Here is a 24,242-nt window from a genome sequence, read left to right on the forward strand (position 1 = left end):
ACGAGCTTGGGCACCTTGAGTCCGTCGAACGCGATGACTACCTGTGGACGTATTGCCTATGCGTTTGGCGGCCAGTGCCAGTGGGTTTCTCGGGTTTACGATGTTCTCGTCCAGCGCTCGGGGTCCGTCCTCAATGGGAATGCCTCGAATCACTCCCTTTGTTGTATTATCGGGTGCAGTTTCGTACACATTCACTTCGTGCAGTTTCCCTTGGATGTAATCTGCGCATTCTGGCGTAGCGGTCCGCGTTTCGCTCGTTTCGGAGTGCTGACGACGACGATGTTCTGGTGCAAGTTCGGACAGACCGTGTCTTCCGCGCTTTCTTCACCCGTCATACTGGCAGCCGCGAAGATGGCGGCGGTGACTGCCGGGGCGCCGACCTTGACGATGTCGAGGCCGCCCTGTGGTCGCACCACAATCTTGATATCCTCTTTCGGTAGTCTGGGCATGCGTCCCGCCTTGATAACCTTTCCTTTGACATTCTTAGGTTTCGTACCTTGCTGGCCTGAACCGAGCATGTCCGTTCTTGCGTCGATGTCGTGCGGCGAGTCCTGCGCGCGGTGCCGGGTTCTCGAACGCCGCGTTCCAGCGGTCTTCCATCCGGCGTCTTCGGTAAGTTCTTCGGCAGAAATATCTTCCCCCATCACTTGTACATTCATTCTTGAGTCACGTTCATCGGCTTGTGCCGCTTCGTTGGAAAGAGTCCGCATACGTGGCACCGCGTCCATCGGCGGCACGCAGCTGTTGCGCCGGCTAGGCCTAGCGGTAGGCGTTCACGCCTAGACCCAGAGTGGCTGCGGCTGGGTCGAAGCACAGAGAGTTCAATAACACCGCGAAAATGATGGCCCACCTAAAAATCAGGTATCTGTCGATTCCTCTCGACTTCACAGGTCCGTTAGTGAAAGATTTCCGGTGAAGCACGGTTGAAATCGCTGCGAAATCATTTGTTGAAGCCGGAGCCGATGAAGCACGTCCGCTTACTTCGGCGATCGCAGCGCCCTCCCACTTCGGGGAGTATGTGCTTAGAAAAAGCACGTGCCGAGAGAAGCCACATACACGAGATAGAATGGGGCGGGGCGGTATCAACCGATACAGAAGACATTAGAATGGCCTTCACTGAACATTATCGGGCATTATTCGCCGCGCAGGACATTGACTTCGAAAAATTTAAGAACGAGTATCTGCCTGTTTTGCCCCGCGTTGACGATGAAAGAAAGGTGAGTTTGCAAAGGCCAATAACTCCGGCCGAAGTTGAAATAGCAATTGACCAGTTAAATCGTGGCAAATCACTCGTCCTCGACGGATTCACCGCCGCTTTTTATAAACAGTTTAAGCACGAAGTAAGCCCTATCCTCACAGCCATATTTAATGAAGCTTACAAATTAATACATACCACCGTCATACAGGACTTCCCACACAGTACTTATGCCCAAAACCGAAGATCCAGATAAGCTAAAATTTGTTTCCGGGTCTAGACCAATAGCCCTTACTAATGTAGAATACAAAAATCTATATGAAGGTTTTGGCTAGAAGACTACAGACTGTGATTAAAGACATCGTGGGCCTCATCAAACGTGCGGTATCAAAGGGCGTTCGATTGTGACCAATATTCACACAGCGCGCAGCATACTTGAATGCTGTGATTATTCAGATGAGCGAGTTGCCATCTTACAGATTGATTTTCAAAAGGCGTTCGATTGTGTTGACCATGGAATTTTGTTTGCTCTGTTAAATTATGTTAACCTTGTTCTGTTATTTGCGAGGGAGTGACCCTGGCGTACCGAAACTGCACTACGAAGTTGATCGTGAATAAGAGTCTGGGGGCCCCCATTAGTGTGCAGCGTTCGGTTCGTCAGGGTTGCCCCCTCAGCCCTTGTTATTTTGCATGTATATTGAAACTTTGTGCCTCAAAATTGTCAATGAACGTAGAATCAATGGTTTTGAGTTACAGGCAGCACAAGTTAAGCTGCTTGCATATGCGGACGATGTGGCTATTTTTCAAGGGACAAACGTAGTATCGAACAGGCTGTCGAAACCGTGCGCGATTTCAGCCAAGCTACAGGGAGCGGAGTTAACTGGTCGAAGTCCCTAGGGCTCTGGCACGGATCGTGGCCAACCAAACCTGACCACTTCGCTACGTGCCTTGGGTGACGACCCCGGGCAGGTATTTGGGCGTCCCGCTCGATGGTTAACGCGACAGCGATCATTATTGGAAAGGTCAGGCGAAAGATATACGGGAGAAAGCCGACAAGTGGAAAGGAGCCGTCTTATCGATCTTTGCCAGAGCCACTGTTTGTAACTTGTTTTTTATCAGCAAGTTGTGGTACGTAATGCAGGTGCTGCATTGCTCCCAGACTAATGTGCAGAAGTTTCACAGAATATTTGCCATATTTGTCTGGGCTTCTGAGTGGGAGCGATGCAGCCGTACCAACTTGTTTCGACGGGTCAAAGATGGGGGGCTGGGACTTGGTCACCTCTTTTTGCGGCAGCTTGTTAGCCGTTTTTTTGTTTTTTAGAGACGTTACTGATCCCTTCCTGCGCACACTGAGTCAAATGCGACTTGGTAGATGTCTCCCTGAGTATGTTGTTACTATCGAAGATTGTGTGGGAGGGATTGGCGGTTTCTATAAAGAAATAGTGTCTAGTGTCAGGTTTCTTTCTGTAAGATTTTCAAGAGAGTACCTTTCGTATGTAAAAAGAAAAGAACTTTATTTTTCCTTCTGCGACATTGTCTTCCCAGTGCCGTTGTACAGGTCCTTGTACAGTGGAGGCCCAGGTAGCAATGTTTTAAAGAGAGTAAAAAAAATGCAGGTGCCGCCGGGAACAAAGACTTTTTTCTTTAAACTTCATACCGGAACGTTGCCTGTTAAAGCCTTTTTGGAGACAAGGGGTTGCTTTTTGCCATGGGGAAGTCATTGTTTGATTTGCAAATTGCCAGAAACGATACACCATGTTTTTTTACAGCGAAAGCTGTTATGAGATCATTTCACCGGCCGTTTTTGGCGCCGTAGTTGTCCGCCGCCGCCGCCGCCGCCGCCCGCGCCGGCGTCCGTAACCAGTATCGCTCGAAATAAGAAAAAAAAACGAAATAAGAAAAAATTCCAGGATGGAACGAGGTTCGAACCTGGGTCCTCTGCGTGGGAGCCCTGTATTCAACCTCTGAGCCATGCCGGTGCTTGAAACTGCTTTGCAAAAATGTCCTATACAGGCTTCATGTCGGGAAGGAACCGCATTAGCATATGCAATATAGCGTGGTAGAACAGTAAAATAAGCACTAAGCGTCGCACAACGCGAATTCTGTAACCAGGCGTCACACAATGCGAATTGCGCAACGAGTACGTTGTTGAATGCTTCCAACCCATTACAAAGGGCTCTGCCATAATTCTTCGTCGTCATCAGGCACAGCATCAACAAAGTGCGCATAATGCTTTACATGCGTTTAGCAGGCACCACGGCTCTCCGTAAAATGACGAACATGGCAACAGTGCCTGCTGCCCTACTTCTCAAAAATTACAATGATGTTACAATGATGTAACATTACATCATTACATCATTACATCCCTCAGTTACAATGATGTATAGCGTAGTGGGTTCCTCGCAAGTGCACTTTTATTAGTTGCCAAGGAAGCCCATAAGCGCATGATCCATTTCCTCGGGTTGGTTGGTTGGTTGGTGAAAAACTTTATTTGGGTCCTGCAAGGCGCGCGTCAGCGCGCAGCGGGCGACTCCTACGTCGGGGTCTCAGTAAAATTACAATTATTTATAGCGTAGTGGGTTCCTCGCAAGTGCACTTGTATTGGTTGCCAAGGAAGCCCATAAGCGCATGATCCATTTCTTCGGGGTGTCAGTAAAGTTCTTCGCCCCCCCCCCGTCTCTCTCCCACGTCAGCGTATGTTATACAGCATGACGGGAGAGGGAAATAGCGACCGGGCGTCGCCCAATGCAAATTACATAACTGGTCGGCCGTTTAAAGCTTCCAACCCATTACAAAGGGCTGAGCCATAATTCTTCATCGTCATCAGTCGTCGCGTCAACAAAGTGCACATAATGCCTTACAGACGTAGAGCTGGTGCCTCGCTTCTCCGCAGAATGACGAATAATGGCTTAGTAGGTGCTTCCCAACTTCACAAAAATTGTGATTTATGGCGTAGTGGGTACGTTTCTAGTGTACTTGTAGCCCCAAGAGAGCTTACAACAGCCTCTAGAAACGCCACTCTTTCAGCTTTCGCTGTGACTGTGCTGCGGTTTCAGCGCAGGCCTGGCGTTTTTACATTGTTGGGAGGGGGTTTATTTTTGGGACGTACTACAGAGAACAGTCAAAAAAGAATTCCCACTGCACCCGTATGGAATTCGGTTCTTGTGCGTAAAGAATGAAGACGGCGTTCCGTTTGACGCAGTTATGCTCCTGGGCCTCCACTCTTTGTGGAGATCGCGAATGGCTGGGTACCACTTTGACAAAGATGCGCGGCCTGCACGAGCGTACTTTAGAGAGAGCATTCATTGGTTATTAGAATTATATAAAGTGGAACCGGAACCACCCGAGTGGCTCTCAAGACTACAGCCGCTGGTGACATTGCCCGAATTTAACTAGACGATACGAGCTCCATGCTGGTTGACTACACAGTCACCACGTGTACTTTGTACATCGGGTGGTTTTAATTTTAGTGTTGTTTGTTTCGCGTGTTTTGTAACAAAGCCAGGTAATAAAGAAAAAAAAATGGGCGCATAGCTCAATGGTTAAGGCGCTCGCCTTCGGAGCATGTGGTTCAAATCCCATCGCTGAGATAACGTCTTTTTTTTTCTTTGTTCATAGGACGCATCCATGTGGTTCAGATGCATAAGGGCAAAGGAAGCATGGGTGCTTAGCTCAATGGTTAAGGCGCTCGCTTTCTAAGCGGTAGGGAATAGATTCAAATCCCATCGCTGCGATAAACGTTTTTTTTTCTTTGTCGATAGGACGCATCCATGTGGTTCAGATGCATAAGGGCCAAGGAAGCATGGGTGCTTAGCTCAATGGTTAAGGCGCTCGCTTTCTAAGCGGTAGGGAATAGGTTCGAATCCCATCGCTGCGATAAACGTTTTTTTTTTCTTTGTTGATAGGACGCATCCATGTGGTTCAGATGCATAAGGGCCAAGGAAGCATGGGTGCTTAGCTCAATGGTTAAGGCGCTCGCTTTCTAAGCGGTAGGGAATAGGTTCAAATCCCATCGCTGCGATAAACGTTTTTTTTTCTTTGTTGATAGGACGCATCTATGTGGTTCAGATGCATAAGGGCAAAGGAAGCATGGGTGCTTAGCTCAATGGTTAAGGCGCTCGCTTTCTAAGCGGTAGGGAATAGTTTGAAATCCCATCGCTGCGATAAACGTTTTTTTTTCTTTGTTGATAGGACGCATCTATGTGGTTCAGATGCATAAGGGCCAAGGAAGCATGGGTGCATAGCTCAATGGTTAAGGCGCTCGCCGTCGGAGCATGTGGGACTAGGTTCAAATCCCATCGCTGAGGTAAACGGTTTTTTTTTCTTTGTTCATAGGACGCATCCATGTGGTTTAGATGCATAAGAGCAAAGGAAGCATGGGTGCTTAGCTCAGTGGTTAAGGCGCTCGCCTTCGGACCGCGTGGGACTAGGTTAAAATCCCATTGCTACGATGAACGTTTTTTTTTTCTTTGTTGATAGGACGCATCCATGTGGTTCAGATGCATAAGGGGGAAGGAAGCATGGGTGCTTAGCTCAATGGTTAAGACGCTCGCTTTCTAAGCGGTAGGAAATAAGTTCAAATCCCATTGCTGCAATGAAAGCTTATTTTTTTCCTTCGTTGAGCCTTACCGTGGGTGATATTGGCCCAGGGCAATACCAAGGGATTTTCTTGTCGCGGGGAGGGGGGGGGGGCTCAAACCCCTCATCCCCCCATCCCCTCTAGTTCCGGCCCTTGGTGGGCCTAAACTTTTTCGACTCCTTTTGGCCATCTATTGCGCGGAAGCTAACGCATCAGGGGAACTTTAACTCGGGAGGAGCGCATAGTAGGCCCCCCTGCAAGGTTTGACGTCAGACAAAAGTTGAGCCTTATCGTCGGTGATAAGGGCCTCAGCTTTTTCGACTGGTTTTGGCCCTCTATTGCGGGGAAGCCAACGTATGAGGGGAACTTTAACTCGGGAGGAGCGCATAGCAGGCCCACCTCTGGAAGCTGTGACGTCAGACAAAAGTTGAGCCTTATCGTGGGTGATAAGGGCCTCAACTTTTTCGACTGGTTTTGGCCCTCTATTGCGGGGAAGCTAACGTATGAGGGGAACTTTAACTCGGAAGGAGCGCATAGCAGGCCCACCTCTGGAAGCTGTGACGTCAGACAAAAGTTGAGCCTTATCGTGGGTGATAAGGGCCTCAACTTTTTCGACTGGTTTTGGCCCTCTATTGCGGGGAAGCCAACGTATGAGGGGAACTTTAACTCGGGAGGAGCGCATAGCAGGCCCACCTCTGGAAGCTGTGACGTCAGACAAAGTTGAGCCTTATCGTGGGTGATAAGGGCCTCAACTTTTTCGACTGGTTTTGGCCCTCTATTGCGGGGAAGCCAACGTATGAGGGGAACTTTAACTCGGGAGGAGCGCATAGCAGGCCCACCTCTGGAAGCTGTGACGTCAGACAAAAGTTGAGCCTTATCGTGGGTGATAAGGGCCTCAACTTTTTCGACTGGTTTTGGCCCTCTATTGCGGGGAAGCCAACGTATGAGGGGAACTTTAACTCGGGAGGAGCGCATAGCAGGCCCACCTCTGGAAGCTGTGACGTCAGACAAAAGTTGAGCCTTATCGTGGGTGATAAGGGCCTCAACTTTTTCGACTGGTTTTGGCCCTCTATTGCGGGGAAGCCAACGTATGAGGGGAACTTTAACTCGGGAGGAGCGCATAGCAGGCCCACCTCTGGAAGCTGTGACGTCAGACAAAAGTTGAGCCTTATCGTGGGTGATAAGGGCCTCAACTTTTTCGACTGGTTTTGGCCCTCTATTGCGGGGAAGCCAACGTATGAGGGGAACTTTAACTCGGGAGGAGCGCATAGAAGGCTCACCGCTGCAAGGTGTGACGTCAGACAAAAGTTGAGCCTTATCGTGGGTGATAAGGGCCTCAACTTTTTCGACTGGTTTTGGCCCTCTATTGCGGGGAAGCTAACGTATGAGGGGAACTTTAACTCGGGAGGAGCGCATAGCAGGCCCACCTCTGGAAGCTGTGACGTCAGACAAAAGTTGAGCCTTATCGTGGGTGATAAGGGCCTCAACTTTTTCGACTGGTTTTGGCTCTCTATTGCGGGGAAGCTAACGTATGAGGGGAACTTTAACTCGGAAGGAGCGCACAGAAGGCTCACCTCTGGAAGCTGTGACGTCAGACAAAAGTTGAGCCTTATCGTGGGTGATAAGGGCCTCAACTTTTTCGACTGGTTTTGGCCCTCTATTGCGGGGAAGCCAACGTATGAGGGGAACTTTAACTCGGGAGGAGCGCATAGCAGGCCCACCTCTGGAAGCTGTGACGTCAGACAAAAGTTGAGCCTTATCGTGGGTGATAAGGGCCTCAACTTTTTCGACTGGTTTTGGCCCTCTATTGCGGGGAAGCTAACGTATGAGGGGAACTTTAACTCGGGAGGAGCGCATAGCAGGCCCACCTCTGGAAGCTGTGACGTCAGACAAAAGTTGAGCCTTATCGTGGGTGATAAGGGCCTCAACTTTTTCGACTGGTTTTAGCCCTCTATTGCGGGGAAGCCAACGTATGATGGGAACTTTAACTCGGGAGGAGCGCATAGAAGGCTCACCGCTGCAAGGTGTGACGTCAGACAAAAGTTGAGCCTTATCGTGGGTGATAAGGGCCTCAACTTTTTCGACTGGTTTTGGCCCTCTATTGCGGGGAAGCTAACGTATGAGGGGAACTTTAACTCGGGAGGAGCGCATAGCAGGCCCACCTCTGGAAGCTGTGACGTCAGACAAAAGTTGAGCCTTATCGTGGGTGATAAGGGCCTCAACTTTTTCGACTGGTTTTGGCCCTCTATTGCGGGGAAGCTAACGTATGAGGGGAACTTTAACTCGGAAGGAGCGCACAGAAGGCTCACCTCTGGAAGCTGTGACGTCAGACAAAAGTTGAGCCTTATCGTGGGTGATAAGGGCCTCAACTTTTTCGACTGCTTTTGGCCCTCTATTGCGGGGAAGCCAACGTATGAGGGGAACTTTAACTCGGGAGGAGCGCATAGCAGGCCCACCTCTGGAAGCTGTGACGTCAGACAAAAGTTGAGCCTTATCGTGGGTGATAAGGGCCTCAACTTTTTCGACTGGTTTTAGCCCTCTATTGCGGGGAAGCCAACGTATGATGGGAACTTTAACTCGGGAGGAGCGCATAGAAGGCTCACCGCTGCAAGGTGTGACGTCAGACAAAAGTTGAGCCTTATCGTGGGTGATAAGGGCCTTAACTTTTTCTGCTGCTTTTGGCCATCTATTGCGGGGGATCCAGCGCACAAGGTGAAGCTTGAGCTCGGATTTGTCTGTTTGAAATACACAATTGACCAGAAAATCCACGCAATGGGTTAGGGTGGGATGTCTGCTTGATTAAAAGAACTGAACTCATTATCGCATACTTTCGTTACACTGAAGAAAAAAATTTCATGGCAGCACTGGGATTTGAACCTAGCCCCTCAGGCTCCGAAGGCGAGTGCCTTAACCATCGAGCTAAGCACTGATGCGTCCTTGACCCGTGAGCATGTGAAATACATGGATGCGTCCTAGCAACAAAGTAAAAAAAATTACATTGCAGCAATGGGATTTGAACCTAGTCCCTCACGCTGGGAAGGCGAACGCCTTAACCATTGAGCTAAGAAAAGCCGATGCCTTTTTCCAAAGGCTATAGGCTTAGCTCTTCTTGGAAAAATGCTCCCTCAACTAGTTTCGGCGAATCTTCAAAAATCGAAAAATATGGAATTTCCAAAGGCTCTAGGCTTACCTTTTATGCGAAAAATGCGCCCTAACTACTTTCGGCGTATCTTCAAACATCGAAAAATATGGAATTTTCAAGGTCTATAGGCTTACCTAGGCGTTAATCTATACACCAATACCTGCAGAACTCGAGTGTAGCCATGTAACTGCGTTGTACCGGCGATACAAAAAAAATAGTAAAAGGATAACAGTTTCTGCGCCGTCTCAACGAGTAAACTGCGAGTCCGCCTCAGAAGAATATGACAGCTGCGCTCATCCGCGTTTCAGTGTCTGTTCCGCTGCTGAATTTAGTTGAGTTCCCGACGGTGTAGAAACGGTAAGTGACTCAACGCGGCGAGCGAGCGTGGAGAAATTTTTTCGGGTTCACGCGTGCGCTCGCAGATGGCGCTACGTGAATGGGGGTGGCCAACCAGTAAGCGCATCCGCACAATCCAAAACAAAAAAAGCGCGTCACTGCACGCTTTTCTTGCGCTGCTCCTTAAAAGCACGGTGTTTCCGTGGTCATCAGCTAGCCTCTTTAGTTATTTTTGTTTTTTTGTTTCGGGAGATAGCTAGGGCAGTCTGGAAATAAATTGGGCACTGCATCGTTCGAGAGGAATGCTTTCCGGGGTGTGCGAACCAGGACATTACAGCTGTAGAGAGCCTCCCTGGTTTTTGTTCCCAGATGTGGCTTGAAGCGCCTTTCGCAGAGGTGGTCGGTAGACTGCATCATCCGATCTTTGCGAGGTATGACATTCCTCCATAACCAAACGTGCTCTTCTTTCGGCGCGCAAAACAACCACAGTTTTTCAGTACACGGCTTGTAAACTGCCGTGCAATGTGGAGTGAAACATTTCTTGCCCACCGCTCCCTGGGCCCATGCACCTCACATACGTTGCCAGGATGAAAAGAAAGTACCGCGGAATACGAAGAATTTGACAAAACTGGATTAGGGCAACTTAGAAGGGTAGCGGCTTGGGCTAGTTGGTAGGTCATGACAATTGTTATAGCGCAAAAGCAGGACAAAGACAAAGGGTACACGAAGACGAGCGCTAACTTCCAACTGGGTTTATTGTGCAGAACGCGAATATACATAGGTGGCACCTAGTGATAGTTTCTTGGGGTTTTTTTTGCTTTTCCTTGATGTTTTCTTTGGTTTCTTTTTGTATGTCCTTGGTGTTTGAATTTTTTTCCCTTGCTCATCTTTGCATAGCTCATCTTTTGTCACGTGATTGTGCCACCTATATATTTTCGTGTTCTGCACAGTAAACCCAGTTGGAAGTTAGCGCTCGTCTTCGTGTACCTTTTGTCTTTGTCGTGCTTTTGCGCTATAACAATTGTCATGGATTAAGGCGTTTCGACATGAAACGTGGTGTTGCGGACAGAACGAAGTAAAGTGGCGCCCAGAAGTTTTACACACGTTCTGCCAGCCCCCATGCGCTGAGCACCTTCTGGTGACTGGAAGGCGAACATGAACAACTTTTCGACGTGGCTTCACCGCCGCGCCTCCGAGCCGATGTGTCACCTCTCCTCCCTACAACGTGGTTAAATTTCAATACTTCGCAATTATTACTAGAGTCCGCTTTTTCGAAATCCCAAAGCTGAAATGGGTTCTCCGCACGAAGGACCTAAATTATATTTGACAACCGCATAGCTCCTGTAATTAAAAAGTTAATTTAACTTTAATTACTGTCGCAAACGCTGTCTTCAGGCAACTGAAGATGCCGGCGGCTACAGAAAAGTAATTGTGAAGGCATCGAACAAATATCGCATTCCCCCGTTTTTTGAGGATTTTGGACATATTTCCAGCTATACGTATTTATTCGAATATAAGCCGATGTCTTTTTTTTCGAAAAAACGATGTGCAAAAGTGGGGGGGGGGGGGAGGCTTAGATTCGAGTACAATGATTAGGTTTTTTTTTTCTGGCCTTGCGAATTTCGGGAGTTGGCTTAGAATCAGAGCCGGCCTAGATTCGAGTAAATACGGCATGTACCGAAAACACCCGGTATATATACCGGATGTCTCACGAAATGCGTCCAAAATTTTCAAAAATCAGGGAAATGCGATATTTCAGCGTTATTTCAAAAAAATTGTTTTCGTTTATATGAAAGAACAATTACGGTTAATTGGTAACTGGGGCGGCGGGAGGATTTTTATCGGGAGAGATCCACTAAAAGAGAGTTCCTTCAGGGGGGGGGGCATTTAGGCTGGTTTTGCGCTGTGTTTTGAACATGTTAGAGCGGGAGGGGGCAAAATGGAGCAGGCAGTATTGCTAGGGGGTCAGTTGCCCCTCCGCTGGCGGTGGCCCTGATTGGTAACTGCCAGTAACTATGGAAGGGCAAACTTACCTTTGTAAAGCATCTCAGTGAAGTTCGACAATGTCTGAGCGATTCTGAGACATTTCAGCATACGAAATATTTCTTCCAGCAGCTCAACTACTTCTCAGCTACTGTCTACACCATTAACGTATCACTTACCATGCTTACCACACTTTCCATGCTTTCACCACCTTGACTGGCACGGCGAGCCCGATTGTGCAGTGAGCGCTAAGCTAGGCGAGCACTAGCGAGCGCTCAATAAGAAATTACATAACACACAACGTGTGTTTTATTTGAACAAAGTGCAGCAATCGCAAAATTTATGTTGGAACAACAAAGAATGCAAACGAACACAACAGAACAAGTCCTTTGACGAAGAACACAGTTTGCAAATCTGCACGTATAGTCAGGGAACAAATATGGCATCAACATGGGAATTAACACTTTACTGGGCGAAGACGACAAGTGGTAGTACTGTGGAGTAGAGTGGAATACCGATACATACTCTCAATCGGACAAGCCATCTAGCAACCATGTCTCAGCCAAAGGAAGGAAAAAATACAATGGCAGACGCTTAGAAGTACTTGGTCAATCTGGAACAATACTAGAAAGAAACATTGTGCAGCTGCAGATATGCAGATCAGCAAATAACAGGCAATTTAACACAAGCCTCAATACTTCTAAGCATTTTTCATTGAATGATGTCGCACTAATAAAGGCTTGAAATGAAACTTTGCACCTTACTGGACTGACTGATAGGACTTTGGAAGTCAGCAACACTTCCTACTCAAAGGCTTGTGCACACAAACCTGCATCACATGAGCACGCACTCTAGGCTGACGTCAAGAGCCAGACGGACGGCGACCCCCGCCTTTGGAGAACATTGCCGAGTGCATGAGCGGGACTATTTGGTCACTGAGGCGACCGGCTGCCGTGCTTCAAGGTTATCTGGGCGGTGCCTCTCCGGTGTAAAGTTGTATCCGACTAAAGTGATTTAAGAAAATGTATTCACTGCATTTATCTTTATTGCATAAACACATGGTGCACACACTACCTTAGAGGAAACCAATCTGGTAAAAAAAAAGCTTCGAACCTTCAAAATGCGCTAAACAGCACGTGATTACGATTCCCTGATTAACAATTTATCATCATTCCATAACTTCACCGAGAAACAATCTTCACTCAAAAAGTACAGGCACACCGTTTTGCTGCCACACGGTGCTTATTGTCCCCCGTATACGTTCCTACGAACAGCATATATCAGAACACACCGTAACAGACTAAATAAAAAGGTAAGCATTACGAGTCATACATGTCGAAAACCAGACTCCCAACAGACAAGTTTTGTTTGCCCTGATTATGGCCCACCCCCACATACCCCTCCATTCACATTGTGCGCTTTTCGGCATATGATGCTCTTACATGTTCACCGACAGGGCGAAGCAAGACGAAATCATGCAAAGCTGATTGCGAAGTTGGAAAGCACGTACCAGCTGAGACGGACCGGAGACCGTAATGGACACTCACAAATGAAGTCTGGGACCTTGATGAGAGAGATGGGGCTGTTCAACTGTTAGAGATGGAGGATATACTAATACTCCGGACGCCCTCCGACTGGGACGCCTGAAGTGAACAGATTTGAAAGAATGCGACTTGATCACTCCCACGTAAACATTGGAGACGCTTCAGCTGAACCGCTTAATTGGACAAGCAAGAACATGCCGAGTTCGTCCTCGCGATAACCTGAAGACTGAATCGAAGGAGCCACCGAGATGAGTTGTGAATGGGCGAAATGAAAGCGTCTCCCGAGATACGCAACAAACGCGTGCACACACATGCACACACAGAAGGGAGCCTCCCTGCCGCACAGACTGATAGATCAATCTGTACCAAGTTGTCCTGCTTTCCACGCAGCTTAATGCAAAAGAGCATCAATATGCCACTACACTGCATAATGTGAATGGATGCCTCTCATGGCTAACAAAAACATGCAGATGGGTCGATCAATCGCACTGCAGTCGTATGGTGGTGAACTACGAGCATGACGGTAAAACGTTGCACCAAACCGTTACACTTGCGTAATTTAATCAACCACTTGGGCCCAATATATTTAATATAGTCGATAAAAACACTAGATTTCACTGTAGTGTCCGCTGAACAGAGCACCATTCTGAGGTGCGATAGATTCTGTAAGCCTTGCGAGTATCCTTCGAACAGCTCGTACGATAGTAGGTTTTAGATCATCGACGTGAAGGTGTTGCACAGCTTCTCACGGATTAGCTGGTAGCCAGGGTGATTCCAGAGGTCGCTGGCATGTCTCGCGGGGGCAAAGGGAGATGCAGTCCGTCGCCCACTGGTCATCCGCTAGTGGTCACAGCGGAGTGACGACGAGCAGCAACGCCGAAGAGAGTCCTCCCGCGGAGTGAAGACAGAAGGGCGGGCCACAGCGATGGGCTTTCTTGCACGATGCATTCCCCAGAAGGCAAGGAAGAAGCAGGAACGGAAGGTGGATTGTTGTGAACGAAGGTACGCCCTGGCCGCAGGACAGGGGTATCTGGAGGACTGTCTTGGCCACCCAAGAGGCACAGGCCGGACGCGGAAGTCAATGCGGGTTTGGACATAGCACCGACCGGATGAGATCGAAGGTCGAAAGCTGTCAAGACAGCAAGATTTCATGTTTAGATGTGGTGTACATACACAGGGTACGCACAGCCAACGCAAGTTCACGGGGGACAATATTTGAGACAATACCCAATTTCTGCTTGGCCTAGGAACGGACGAAAGAACGGGATTTTTCTTTTTCTACAATTGGTATAGCATCGGACGGATATACGGAAGTTGTGGGGTTCGAATCCCACGGACAGAAAGTGCGATTTTGCGTCCGCTTTAATTCGTTTCAATTAAATTGCTACGCTACAGTAAAGACAACAATATCCCCTATATATTCCCTGGGCTGATTGTCTGCTGGGTTTATTTCGTTTGTGTGTAACAAAGAATGAGCCTCTAGGAAAAAAAATGGCCTTAATTGATTTGTAGCGGGAACCTCGAGCGGGTACAGTTAATACCTCTGGTTCGCATACGAGGGTTTATTGTCAAGAAAATTTTAACGGCGCGGTAAAACAAGGACGGATGAAAAGGGAGCTGACCTGGACAAGCGCCGACTTCCAACTGATTTTAATTCGGAGAAGACGCATATACGTAGTGAAAAATTGCGCTGCGCAAAGAACTTGTGCCAAGCACCGCGCGTAAGCGATAACAGGTGACAATTTAAAAAAATGTAAACACTATCTTCCGAGTGCATTGGCATATAAAAGATAAGCTATTGATTTTTGTGCAAATCAATGGAAGGCATGCTGATGCGTGCTTCCCCCAAACGAGCAATGTGCGCCGCCTATACAATTTCTCTAGTAAGCACATTTTTACTTTTGAGGAGCACTTCTGTTTGATTGTGAACAGGCAGACAGCCACACACCCCCTGCAATGCGCGCTCAAACGTCCGGAGTTGCAGCTGTGCACACCCCAGCGGTGTTCACGAAAGCGTACGTTGAGGCATCTTGAAGTTTGGCCGACGTATTTTTTGCGCGGTGCTTGGCACATACTCTTCTGCGGAGCGCAATTTTTCACTACATACGAGTCTTTTCCAAATTAAAAATCAGTTGGAGGTCAGCGCTTATCCGTGTCAGCTCCCGTTCGTCGTTCGTGTTTCCGCGCTGTTGAAATTTTCTTGAATAGCCAACTCGCCCAAAAACTCACGCTGAGAGGGTTTATTGGCACCAGCCGTCTCGTGCACAGGTCACGTGCACGTGACACCCTCTGGTGAAAAAAGTTTCACTCCCCATTTTTACCTACAAGTGCCGCTGGCGAACACTTCTAGGGATTACATGTACAGAGATTCCGAACCAAGAGGACGGGGACACTCCTATCATCAAGTTCGATTAGTAGAGCATTGGACGTGCACTCTGAAGGTTGTGTGGTCAGATCCCACCGGACGTAATGGCTGCTTTTTCGTCCACTTTAATTCCTTTCAATTTATATTGCACTAGATTTCAGAACAAGTAATGTCCCCTATGGTTTCCTTAGCTTAATTGTCTGTTCATTCATTTGGTAACGTACACATAAGACAGTGTTTACGGGGACACTACTTATGACAAAGCCAAATGCCTGCTTAGCCTAGGAACAGTAACTATCTTCAGCCTTTCGAAGCTTTCGCAACCTACAGGATTCGTTAACAACAGAGATGCAGTTCCACAGTGGAGTCCGTGTCTCATAAGCATATGTGTCCAGGTGCACCCGTGTGCTCAATCTAGACGAGATAGTCAAGTGGTTAAATTGCCAGTTAAATGCATTTCGTATTAGAAGTTGCATTACCTTCTACCCATGAAACACTAAGCACAACAATAGCTGGCGAGCACATGCAGTCGTAGAAATCAATCTGTTCATTCATTTGGTAAGGTACACATCAGACATGTTTACGGGGGACACTACTTATGACAAAGCCAAATGCCTGCTTAGCCTAGGAACAGCTAACTAGTTTTCAGCCTTTGGAAGCTTTCGCAACTCTACAGGATTCGTTAACCCGTCGCAAGCATTCTTATTTCCACATGAGGAGGAGAATAACGGAAAGACAGGGAGGTTATTTCCACATAAATTGATCATTGTACACTGCAGTGTATTTGGGTGGTAGCAAAAGCAGCGCGAGGTAATAAAATAGGAAGTGCAGGAATAGAAAGGGTATTGTTAGTAAAGTAGAAAGGACTATGGAATTGACGGATCTGCCTGGTTACAGACATCCTGGCACACGTCAGGGCTCCATCAGCCGTGATGCGATCCCGGCAGGCTTCTTCCTGTTGCCAAAGTTCAGGAAAAGCCCGAGAGGCCAGTTTCGACGGTGTTCCCTACCATTTAACGGGCTGTCGGTCTGCGATAAGTCGCGGCACCGGACTTTAAGGGAGCCTTTGCAGCGTGGAAATCGCATTGGCAAGCAATGTATCCGTGCCAAGGAGACGATTTCGAATAGTTTGCAATAAGTACCGCTCTGATAAACAAATTCTTTTACCAGACTCGCTCGCATTACTTACTAACAAGCTATGTAGATACCCGGGGCAGCCGGTACAGGCATACTAACACATGGGACATCTTTCTGCTGACACGCACATGCTTTCAAACCCATTACCCACGCTGCTATCACACCATGAAACTGGACCAACCCACTCATACCACAATTCCCTCCAGGCGTCTGCGGTCGCAGCACATTACAAATGCCCACTACTCTCCTTTAACACGATATGGTAAGACAGGGTTCAAATAGATGATTGTCCCCAATGCTGCAGAATATTTTATACATGAAGGCTCGCCCAGCGCTTAGCTATATGCAAACACATAGGCCACTGAAAGCGCCACCAGAAAAGAATGTACTTGCCCGATTCACTGCAGACTTGCAATCGGAGATCAAACGCTCGTCTGAAGGATGTTCGACTGCGGAAGTTGATGAAGCAAAGGCTAGAGGACGTACGCAAAGGACCGGCAAGATCGCCCATTGCATGCACCAGAAGCAGAGGTTGGCAAGCTAGAAGAAAAGAGAACCACTTGTCAATTATTGTGAGACACGACGCAGTTGTTTTAGAGTTATACACTAGTTCCGATAGACAAGATATCTAGTTTTAACACCAAGTTTGGAACACGACCATGGACACAGCGAGATCAAATGCTATCACATTGCAAGGGAGGAAATTTGCAGCAGGGTGTCGGAACGAATGTTTTCGTTCGTCGTTCCACCGCAAAAAGTTCCGTTCGTTTCTGTCCGGAACGAAAAGAAAATGTTCCGTAACGGTTCGTAACGTTTTTTTTATGGAAAAATTTGAAGCTAAAGTAATCATTAAAAAACATTTGATTTGTGATGTAGTATTTGCTTAGTTTGCTGAGGGCAGCGCGACCCGGACTGAGGACTGAGAGACACGTACACAAACAAGCGCTGGGTACGTCTCTCTCAGTCCTCAGTCCGGGTCGCGCAGCCCTCAGCAAACTGTCTAACTACCAACTCGCCCAACTTGCTGTTTGATTCACTAGTATTTGCCTTCCTCCTAAGAAAGCGGGACAAGGGTAAAACACGTCTTCAGAGGAGCGGAAGTAAACTGTACGATGAATTCCTACCAACTAGCACAAACCATACCCTTCAAAGTCATAGTATTTATTTTTTTCCAAATTCAATCACGATTTTAGTGGGCTCAGTGCTTTGTGTCAAGGGAGTGAGCACGATCCCAGAAGCAGCACGTCACTGAGTGCACTCTGATGTGCGAGACCGCTGTTTGATAAAAAAGATTGCCAGGCCTGCGCGGAATACGCAGCACAGTCACAGCGAAAGTTAGAAGAGCGGACTTTGTAGAGCCCGTTGTAGAGTCTCTTGGGGCAGCTGATACAAGTACACATGCAGGGTACTCACTACGCCATAAATCGTAATTTTTCTGAAGTACGAAGTTCCCACTATGTCATTTTTCGTGATTCTTCGGAGACTCGTGGTAGCCGCTACACATCTGTAAGGCATTATGTTGCGCTTTGTGCTGTGGCTGATGACGATGAATTATGGCTGAGCACTTTGCAGTGGGTTGGGAACATTAACCACACACTCTTTGCGGAATTAGCATTGTGTGATGGCTGGTTGTTTTACTCTTCTGCCACGCTGTATTACATGTGTTAAAATGATTCCCTGCCCGACTAGACGCCTGTATAGAGTATTTTTGCGAAGGAGTTATAAGCGCCAGCGTGGCCACTGTGGTGGAAATATGGACTGTCACGCAGGGGCGCGGGTTAAAATCCCATCCGATCCTATAAATTGTTTCTCATTTTTTCTTACTTCACGACCGATAGTGGTCGGGACACGGGCGACGGCGGACAACTATGGTGCCAAAATCAGCTGTTGTGATCTCATAAGAGCCTTCGCGTAACAAACTTCAGCGCCGACAATGCCCTCTCCACTTTGGCCTGCGTGACATGCCCCCAAAAGTCCACTTGCATTAACATAAACATCTGGTTGCCACTGTTTTCGTTTTTCGCACAATTTCAACATATCTTTGCTTTGGGATTCTTGCCTGAGATATGCACATTGCATGAGCTCAGTTGTTCCGGTCTGCGAAGTTTTCTCGTGAACCGAAAAAACGATTGAAAAAATTTCGGTTTCACTCCGGAACGAAATAGATAAAAGTTTCGGTTACGTTTTCGTCCCTGTCAAAAATATCGTTTTTTTTCGTTTTCGGTTCTCGTCCGTTCCAACACCCTGATTTGCATTATTTTGAGTAGATAACAGCCTGAAAATTAAAGGCAGATGCAATTGCAGCATTACTATTAGATACATTATTAATGAAAAGGTGTCAAGTTGCACTACAGCTCGCCAAAAATGTTGCGAAGAGGCTGAGGCAATCTCACTATATAGTGGAAGGTTTTGCCAACTTCATCTTGGCTCGAAATTCCTGCTTCGCTTGGTTAAAAAACGAGGCGGGTCCATTTATTATTGTTTTCGTGCGCACTAACTCATGAAAAAGTAATGTTTGTTTATCTAGAGTATTGCTGTCTGTTTTAGGGGGAGTACTTAACGCGGATCCCGTTCGTCCCGTCGTAGTGCGTAACCAGTCTTACTGCTAGTACAGTCTTGACCTCCAGGGTTGCCGGTGGAGATTTTCTGTGCGTGTGAACCATTAAAAAAATCGCAGCGTGCGCGTTTAACTAAAAGCCGACTTATTCTGCTCTCATTCCCATTAGAGCCATGGCCTGTTCCAGTAGGAACTTAGTAGAAGTAGAAGTTTAAGGTTAGCTAAAAGCCGACTTCTGGTCTCTCAATTCCATTAGCAGCCATTGTTTACCTCCTGTAGTGCCTGGTGAGCTTTCCTTTGCGTGGTTCAACAATAAAAATGTCAAAACGCCGTTGATTGATTGAATAAACCAACGAAAGGCGGCCAGATGTTTTCTAAAAGCAAACGAAAAGGCGCCAGCTGCTTAACGAAAGACGTCAGATGTTTTCTAAAGCAATGGTTTTCTAAACAATGGAAATTCACAGCGTACATGTACAGTTAAGGGAGCTGCAAGTCGTTATAACTCTCATCGAACCTTTAGTATAAACGCGCCCTATCTCACGTCGGTGATGATGTAATGGGCAGGATTCACGGAAGATTCACGTTTACCGATGAACTCCGCAGCTTCGCCCACTCATTCACTCCGTGGATATGCTGCGATTTTTTTCTCATTTTAACGAAAGCAAAACAACTGCTCCAGATTACCGTGTCTTGTCATTACGGCTGCTAAATTCCGGCTGCTAAAGGCACTGTTGGCTGACCGCAAGTGCTCGCGTCGAAATGACGCCGACATGGCACGAACTGAAGACTGAAAACGCAAGTTTCTGCATTGCTTAGCCCTGAATTGTTGCACTTGATTCCGTGAGCACTTACCCTTGCTACTCAATGTAGATATACTTACGCGAGTTATTGCAGATCACGCAGCAAAGGCCCACCAGTAGAGCGCGGTGGGTGATAGCATGAGAAGAAACACCGTCTGCTGAGGGACGGTCTAGTGGGGTCGTCATCTTCTCTGAAGCAAGGAGTGGATGACGTACAAGGACTGGCAGGATTGTCCCTTGCGTGTGCCAGGTGCGAAAGTTGGCAAGCTAGAAGAAAAAGTGAGCCACCTTCATGTTGACAGGTCAAGGTGCTCCTGGATTGAAATGACACTGAATTGTCTAGTATAATTTTTGATATGTGTAATTGCTCGAGATAACCGCATTCTGTCGCTACCAATATGGCCACTACAGGTGCCGACTGATGCAAGCGCTGACGTCGAAACCAGACCATTATGGCACAAACAACTGGAAGCAAAAGTTTGTGCGTTGCCTAGCGCTAAATTGTTCATTTGAATACTTGAGCACTATTCTTGTAAAATTAAAAGCATAGAAAACGGAGATTTGGTAGGAATGCATTATGGAAAGTCTCTCAGCGGACACACTTACGGGAAGACAAGCGCTGACTCGACTCACTTTGTTGGGGTGTGCTCTTTGACAAACAGGTTTCTGATGGAAATAAACCGACACGAGAAATGACCCAAGCCTTTTGCATGTAGAAATGTGCGGATAACTGCTCAAGTGAGTACTCGCAAAGAATTCTTTGAGTGCTACGTAATCTGTACTTTCGGCTTCATGTTGCAGATCTTACTTTTCTACGCACTTTTTTTTGTCGTACTGCTTGGGAATTTTTCGTAATATCTTGCACATGCGTTCTTCAGTTAGCTTGGTTACGTGTGGTCAGATAATGTGCGTGTACATTTAAACAATAAACCGAGTTGGGAGTCTGTGCTTGCTTGTCTTCTTCCCTCACATCTCGATTCTTGTTACTCAATGTAGATGTACTTACGCAAGTGACTGCAGATCGCCGAGCAAAGGTCCATTACGAGAAAGCAGTGGGGCACCAGCAGGGAGGAGAAACTGTCGGCTGAGGGACGGTCAAACCGCGGAAGTCGTCTTTGGTGGAGCAAGGGCTGGATGAAATACACGAAGGACCTGCGGGATCGTCCATTGCGTGCACCAGATGCAGTGCTGCAAGGAAAGCCAGCCACCTGTTAATCGTGGCACGACGTGATGCACCTGTTTTACCGATATACGCAACGTACTCGAGGTGGCTAGAGTGCATATAACTAGGGATGTGCGAGTAGTAAATTGTAGGTTCCAAGCGAATAATTTCGAATTGAATAGTACATATCATATACTATAAAGAAAAATGGGCATATTTGTCATGACCGAACCAACCTGCACAATATTTTTTTTTCATTGGAACGAGACTTGCGAATGTCAATTCTTTTTGGTTCAAAGTGGAAGCAACTCTGAATAGTAGCAGGATTTGAATTTCAGGAGGATGCAAGTGATAACTGGTAAAATACGTTAACTTAAAATTTACTATACTTAGATCATATAAGCCCGTATAACAAGCTCTTACACTATAAAAATGATTAATCGATGTGACGACAATACGTTCATTTAACCTTATAATGAGGCTTTGCAGTAGTGCGGATTTTTCCTGGACAGGCGTTTTAACGGCATAGAAACATCATAGACTGCATAGACTGAAACGGCATAGACTGCAGTGAAACAACCTTTACAAGAAGGTTACATGCAGTTAATATGCGCCTATTCGTTCATTTCGAACACTTCTAAATTTCGAATAATTAAATTCGTGTCGAAGCGAATTCGAATACTGTAATATTCGTTACTCAATGTAACGAATATTATTCTAAGTGCTCGAATATTCGCACATCCCTATAACCCTTTGGGACACATGTAGCGTCGTCATTTGGAGATTCGACTTTTCTGTGCACTGTGGGCAAGGAAATGACCACAAACCTGAGCTGATGGTAAATTAATTCTTGTTGGCTAAGGTTCCTTTATATCACTTATGGTTGGAATATTTTGCTACACGAATGCTTTGATGAAGGCAGTACAGCGTTTAACGGGACGTTGGACGTGGGCCAGCAGATAACTATAGCACGTAATTTGAGCGCGTCGTTGAATTCAGTCTATGAATAACTATAGCATTACTGAATGTACAATAATTACGTTATTTACATTGTAATTGCAATTAATCACTGTAATATACAGTATCCTACCACATCCACTTGCTTTAAGTTTGGTCTCCAGAACATTGGCATCAGTGTAAGTTCCACACATTTATAGACAGTCAATAATGCGTCTCGCAAAGGGATAATGTAATGGTGTACGTCTCACATAACTAACCTGAGCAGCCCGAGCATGAGTGGAAGCTCGCTGAGCGAGGGGAAGCTATAAGCACTAGATAACACGTTAATTACCATGCAACCTTCGAAGTTTGGCGGTACCAGGAAACTATGGCGAGTGGCAATATACTGTGAACATGCTCCACCCTTGCCAGCCTATCATGGGCTCACCTGCCAAGTTGGTGCCGCTAGCGAAGCTCGCAGCAATGATGGCTATTTCAGTGGTCCCTGAATTGCTGGCGGTGCACCTCCTTGTCAGTGTTTCCTGGTTTTGCAGTCCATAGTACAGGTGTCGCCGCCCCTTTGCAAAGCTGCATCGACACGTCTCGTAGTTATTAAGTAGAAATAATTCAAATTTAAGATTCTATTTTCAAAAACTACGGCAAGATGACGTGCAGGTTGGACTTGGGGCTCTTTATTTCATGGAGTTCCTAATGGGCACCTAATTTTACAACTACGCAGTTGTCTGCATTTTGCTCCCAGCTAAATGCATCTACTGTGGTCTTCGTCCTAGTGCTGATCGGCGCAACGTCGTAGCTGCCAAGCCACTGGGTGCGAGTGCCATGAAAAGCCAGCATGTTTCAGCACAGCTGTGTGTGAACCAAGTCTACGATTGTATGAATTTTTGAAACCAGTGTTCCATTGTCTAAAAGGGAACATGACATGGTCAGACAATTTGTGGTTTTCAGCAAAAGATAGAAGTAGAGGGTCTATTGTGCCGGTACATATATGAAAATTGGATTGCAAAACAATGTTTCAGTGCAAAATAAGCCCTGAAGTCGGCGGCTATAAACCTGCACGACCACCGGCGACTGCCATTTTGCCATGGCATGTGCGACGGGTGCTGCATGGAGTGAAGTCTTCATATTCTAGCAAAGTTTCAGCAGCTGCGAGCTTGTTTAGTTTCAATGCGAAGCTAAAGAAAGCCGAAATAGCTTGACAGCATGGCAGCTGGCTACGGAACAAACCCATTTGCCAGAATGCCGATGCTCGCAAGGCAACAGTTTGTTACGTCACAGTTCACAAGTGTGCCACTGTTGCCCGACCCTCAGTACCGCTCTCGTGTTTGTTAAAATGTTCGTTACCAAGAAGGTGCTCGACCAAATGCACTTCAAATTTCGCAAGCTTGTTTGTGGACGTACGAGGATTAACCCACATGGCACTGATTATGATGGAAATTTCGGAGTCATGGCCCCATTAACGAAAGGTTTGTGGTGTAAACTGAGAGCTAGGAATGAGAGAGAAGGCTAGATGGGATGCGGCGTCCCGTCTTCTCTTTCCTTCTCAGTATGCGCCACAAATCTTAAGCTACGCACCAGTTAGCCTAACAGTACACTCTGCTAAACCATACTCTCATTGTCATTCACCGTATTGCTAGAAGTATAAGAGGTTCTCACGCGAGGCTATGCTGGTTGAGAGGATGTCAACCAGGAAGACCGCTCAGCGCCAGCAGGGAAATGCTATGGGGATGGGCTCTCCTCTCCTGGTGCAAACGAAGACAGTTGTAGGTTGCGCAGGTTGAGGACCTGTAATGTCATACAGGGCAGTTTGTAGTCCTGAATATGCGCAATGTACTATCACGAGCATTACGACAGAACACACGAGCGTGCGGCGAATAGCATCAAACCCCAATTTGACCGACACTTCGGTAGCGCTGAAAAATAATGTAAAAAGGGTGACGCTCTTTTGCGAACTCACTCCCACCACACGTCCAGTGTTACGATGCATGAAATGTGACAAGAGCTTGATATTGCAGCACCTATTGTAGCAGTCATGCGCAGCAAATTGCCGGTTTTTAAAATCTATTTTGCTGTATCCCAATTTCTTGTGTTACACGCACACAAGCTAATGGAAAAGCAGTATTCTGCATGGAGCTATAGACGGCACACTATAATAATTGCTGTGGTTTAACGTCCCAAAACCATTATATGTATAGACTGCACACTGCCGTGCTCTGCTTGTCATACCCGCCTTATACTCTCGAGTGGCTCGAGATACGCAGTCAGCTGCAGTATTTTTTTTTATCAGCAATAAAGAGGCAGGTGTGCAGACATTTAGTAAAACTGCAGCACCCTTTCCAGTAACAGTGGCAACCGCACATCTCCCTGCCATGCGCTCTCGAGTTCCTGCTTGTACTGCTCACGATTGTACTTGCACTCTTACAGGTTTATAGCTTATATTCGAGAGGTTGCAAAGCAGCCACTGAAGGCCAGACGTCTTGCCTGA

General features: G+C 47.0%; 1 long non-coding RNA gene across 1 annotated transcript; it reads right to left on the minus strand.

Moving 5' to 3' along the window:
- Positions 1-19,778: 19,778 nt before the first annotated feature.
- On the minus strand, positions 19,779-22,318 carry LOC119378277 (uncharacterized). Its single transcript, XR_005180970.2, has 3 exons — positions 22,188-22,318; positions 20,645-20,826; positions 19,779-19,905 (listed from the first exon to the last, which is right to left on the minus strand). It is a non-coding gene; the product is annotated as an uncharacterized LOC119378277 (long non-coding RNA).
- Positions 22,319-24,242: the final 1,924 nt, after the last annotated feature.

Source organism: Rhipicephalus sanguineus, unplaced genomic scaffold, assembly GCF_013339695.2.
Source record: "Rhipicephalus sanguineus isolate Rsan-2018 unplaced genomic scaffold, BIME_Rsan_1.4 Seq760, whole genome shotgun sequence".
Taxonomy (NCBI): Eukaryota; Metazoa; Arthropoda; class Arachnida; order Ixodida; family Ixodidae; genus Rhipicephalus; species Rhipicephalus sanguineus.